The 3942-nt window shown below is 66.3% G+C and overlaps 1 long non-coding RNA gene across 1 annotated transcript; it reads left to right on the top strand.

The window, feature by feature from the left end:
• Positions 1–1239: 1239 nt before the first annotated feature.
• LOC138067308 (uncharacterized) lies at positions 1240–3736 on the top strand. Its single transcript, XR_011141182.1, has 3 exons — positions 1240–1358; positions 2917–3158; positions 3422–3736. It is a non-coding gene; the product is annotated as an uncharacterized lncRNA (long non-coding RNA).
• The last annotated feature ends 206 nt before the right edge of the window (positions 3737–3942 follow it).

Raw genomic sequence — 3942 nt, 5'->3', positions numbered from 1 at the left:
CAAGGAGGCCAATGGGATCCTGGGGTGCCTGAGGAAGAGTGTTGCCAGCAGGTGGAGGGAGGTGATGCTGCCCCTCTCCTCAGCCCTGCTGAGGAGGCCTCCCCTGGAGTCCTGGGTGCAGTTGTGGGCTCCCCAGGACAAGAGAGACATGGCACTCCTGGAGAGAGTCCAGCGGAGGGCTGCAAAGAGGATGAGGGGACTGGAGCATCTCTCCTCTGCAGAAAGGCTGCGAGAGCTGGGCCTGTTGAGCCTGGAGAAGAGAAGACTGAGAGGCGATCTCATCAATGTGTGCAAGTATCTGAAGGGTTGGGGGGGGATGTCGAGAGGATGAGGCCAGTCTCTTCTCCGTGGTGCCCAGTGACAGGACAAGAGGCAACGGGCACAAACTGAAGCACAGGCAGGTCCACCTGAACCTGAGGAAAAACTTCTCGACGGTGAGGGTGAGTGAGCACTGGCACAGGTTGCCCAGAGAGGTGGTGGAGTCTCCTTCGCTGGAGACATTCAAAACCCGACTGGATGCGATCCTGGGCAATACGCTCTAGAGGAGCCTGCTGGAGCAGGGGGGTTGGACTAGATGATCTCCAGAGGTCCCTGCCAACCTCAACCATGCTGTGAGTCTGTGGAGCCGGGCGCGGGCCCCCCCGAGCTCAACGCGGGACTACACAAGCCCGCGGAGACCCGTGCGGGGCCGTAGGAGCCCCTCGGGCTGGACGAGGGGCTGGACAAGCTCCGCGCAAGCCCGCACGAGCCTGGGCAGGACTGTATGAGCTGGGGGAGAGCGGCCTGGGACCGGGCGAGCCCGTCGGGGGCGACCCGGGCCGGGAGGAGCTCGGCGGGGCCTCGACGTGGGTCACACGAGGCAGCGCCGCTTCCTGCCTGCCCTGCCCGCAGCCCCTGCCCTGCCCGCGCACGGCGCCTGCCCTCCCCGCTGCCCTCTGCCGCCGGCGACAGCCGACCGGGCGGCGACGGGCGGGAGGACACTGAGGGGGGACAGCGAGGGGGACACTGAGGGGGGACAGCGGGGACCGCGTCCCTGGCGCCGGCAGACCCCGCCCCGCCGCCCGCCCGCTCGGCGGCGCCCACGGCCGCCGGACGCCATCTCCGGCCTCTCTCCGCTCCCTCCCGCCCTCCGCCCGGGCCGCCGCGGGGATTGGCCGGCCGGGCCAGCTGCCTCTCGGCCATTGGAGGGCGCCTGCGCGCCGCCCGCCGCTGATTGGCGCCCCGCTCCCGCCTCTGGCCGGGGGTGGGGGGGAGCGAGCGGCCGGCGGCGAAGATGGCGGCGGGGTGGCCGGCTGTGTGGTGGCGCCTGGCGGCGGCGGCCGGGTCCCGTCGCGTCGCGTCGCGTCGCGTCCTGTGTGGTGCGGTGGCGCGGCGCTGCTGGAGAGCGGCAGGCTGCGGGACGCGCGGCGGGTCGTGGCGCAGCCGGGCTCGGGGGCGGCGGGGGGGCCGGGCCGGGCGCGGGGAGGCGGTCGGGGCGGCCGGTCGCTCTCGCCTGGGCAACGCGCAACGGTTGTGGCAGCGCCGTTGGCAGCGCGGCGGGACCGAGCGGGACGTGCGCGATGGTGCCGGCCGCGAGCTGCTGGCAGCACCGGCGGGCGGCGCGGAGGAGCGAGCGCCGGCAGCGGAGCGCTGGGTGTCTGCGGGCGCTGTTTGCCGGCCCGTGCAGCGAGTGCCCGGCGGGCTGCGGGCGGCGCCGGAGGAGGGAGCGTTGGCAGCCGGCAGCCGGGCTGTCCGGAGCGCCGGGGAGGGGGCAGCGCTCGGGCAAGGGCTTCCCTGGCGGCCCCGAGGCGGCCGGGTGGCGCTTCCCGCCCCGCCGGGGGCTCGTCCGCTGCCGGGGGCGGCAGGTTTCCAGCGCGGCTGCCGCCCTCCCTCGGGCTTTCTTCGGGGGCGGGTGTTGGCAGGCTGGTTCCCAGCCCTGTGGGAGCCGCTGGAGCCTGGTGGTGGCGCGGCGTGTGGTGGCGCTGGCGCGGGGTCCTTCCTTGTCTGTCTGTCTGCCCGTGCAGAGCTTTCAACCTTTGCTGTAGAAAGTGGAATCAGAGCGTATCATTTGGCCAGGGGGAAAAACCATCTCCTTGCCTGTGAAGCGTATAAGTAGAAGATGTGTTTTACTGGCGAGGCTGTTTTGGGGTTTCAGCTGCCTGGGGAGCTGAGAAGCGTAGTGGGAGCTGTGTCCTGTCTCTGCAAGATCTCTGTCTGCTTCCTTTGTGGCCGCTGGGAGCTGATGTGCTCACTGAGAGCTCGGTTGTGTTTCTCGGTTGTGTTTTCTGTTGCCTGGCTCAGCTCAACGTGGCCGCTTTGTCTGTCTGCGGGGGCAACTGGGGCGTGCAGCTCCCGCTGCCGGAGGGCTGTGGGGTGTTTCAGTTCCCAGTAGGTCATGACCGACTGGGTTACGCTCCCCGGGGCTCCTCTCCGCAGGTAAGGCCGGTGGGAATGTCTCGTGCCAGGGGAAGGGGCTCTCTGGGACAGCTCTGGCTGGGCTGCAGTGTACTGGAGCGTAGGAGGGGCTGGAGGACTTTGGACTTGCTTCTCTTTGGCTTTGCTTTTTGGAGTTGTTTAGCAAGCTCCCGGCCTGGGCTTCCCAGCAACCTGTGCTTGTGGCTGCCCCTTTTTGGGGAGCTGTTGGGCAGTTGCTGCGAAAGGCAGCCCGGAGAGTCTTGGTGTTGCGGAGAGTTGAATTGTGCAACTGTTTCTTGCAGAGTAGAGAACGTGGCGCTGGAAAACGAGGTGGGACATGTCTGCGAGCTTTTAGCTAAGGAGGAAAGCAGTGATTTGGGGCAGAACCTCAAGAGCTCCCTTGCCTTTTCAGGGAAGCCACGGGCACTAATACAGGAGAGGGAGTGTGAGTTGTGTGCAAGAGCTGCTGTTGCTGTGTTGTGGTGCAGTGCCAGACTCGAGAGAGGGTCTCTCCTTTTCTAGGTGTCTGGGCGTCCCCTGCAGCCCACGCAGTAGGAACGTTGTGTCCCCTCGGCATTTCTGTACTGTGCCGGCGCCTTCTCCCTGAAGGCAGGCCTCTTGGTGTTCAGCGCTGTCGCCTTGCACACGAAGGAGGAGGAGAAATGGGCCTGAGCTGCGTATGGGAGGAAGAGGCGTTTTGCCCATCCCTGGCAGCGCGCAGAGAGCAGCGGCGCTCGGGCTCCTTCCGAGACCTTTGAGGCCTGGTAGGTGCCAGACAAGCTATGGCTCTGGTTTTGATTTATTTTATTATTAGTAGTAGTATTGTTTTTTCATATTTGGGGCCACTAGTTGTGTGCGTTTCTGCTCTGTTTTCAGCAGGAGCCGTGCTCTGTGGATGCGCTGAAGGCCAGAAGGCAGAGCCCCAGCGCCCGCTCCCCGGGGGGGACGCGGGGTCGGGCCTGAGTGTTGAGAGAGGGGAAAGTGCCTGGTCCTGCTCTTTCTTAAGAGCTCTGTTTTGTTTTCCTAGGTGCTGGTTGCTGGCAAGAGCTGCTCTTTCGTCTCTTACCCCACCCCTCCCGCAGCTCTCTGGGGCCCCAGCTTCAGACTCCAGCTGCACTGAGGAAGTGACCTGCTTTCCCAGAGACCCCCCTCACCACCCGAAGGAGCAAGAATCCAGCTTTGGCCTTCACGCACCCCTCCAGGAGCTGCCACAGCAGGAAGGCGGCCTGCGCCTGCCAGCTCGTCCCGCTCCCCAGGAAGCGCCAAGTGGGACTCGGGCACGGTGGCACCGCGCGAAGGTGTTTGGGCTCTGGGCAATAAAACTTGGCGCGAGCCCCAGCTGAGGCGAGGTGCCACGTGCTGTGTTCTGTGCGCGGTCTCTGTTCACGCCTGCTCGCAGCTTGCCGAAGGCTGCGTTCTCCCTGCTCGGGGAAGAGCTCCTGGCTGCAGCGCTGGAGCGGAGAGGGGGCAGCCGGGGCCATCTCGCTGCAGTAGGTGAGAGCTCCTGTCCCAAGGGGCTGTTTCTCCTCGCCCCCGGGTTGGCCCTTC

Source organism: Struthio camelus, chromosome 5, assembly GCF_040807025.1.
Source record: "Struthio camelus isolate bStrCam1 chromosome 5, bStrCam1.hap1, whole genome shotgun sequence".
NCBI classification, from domain to species: Eukaryota; Metazoa; Chordata; class Aves; order Struthioniformes; family Struthionidae; genus Struthio; species Struthio camelus.
This window is presented reverse-complemented; position numbering and strand designations above follow the sequence as displayed.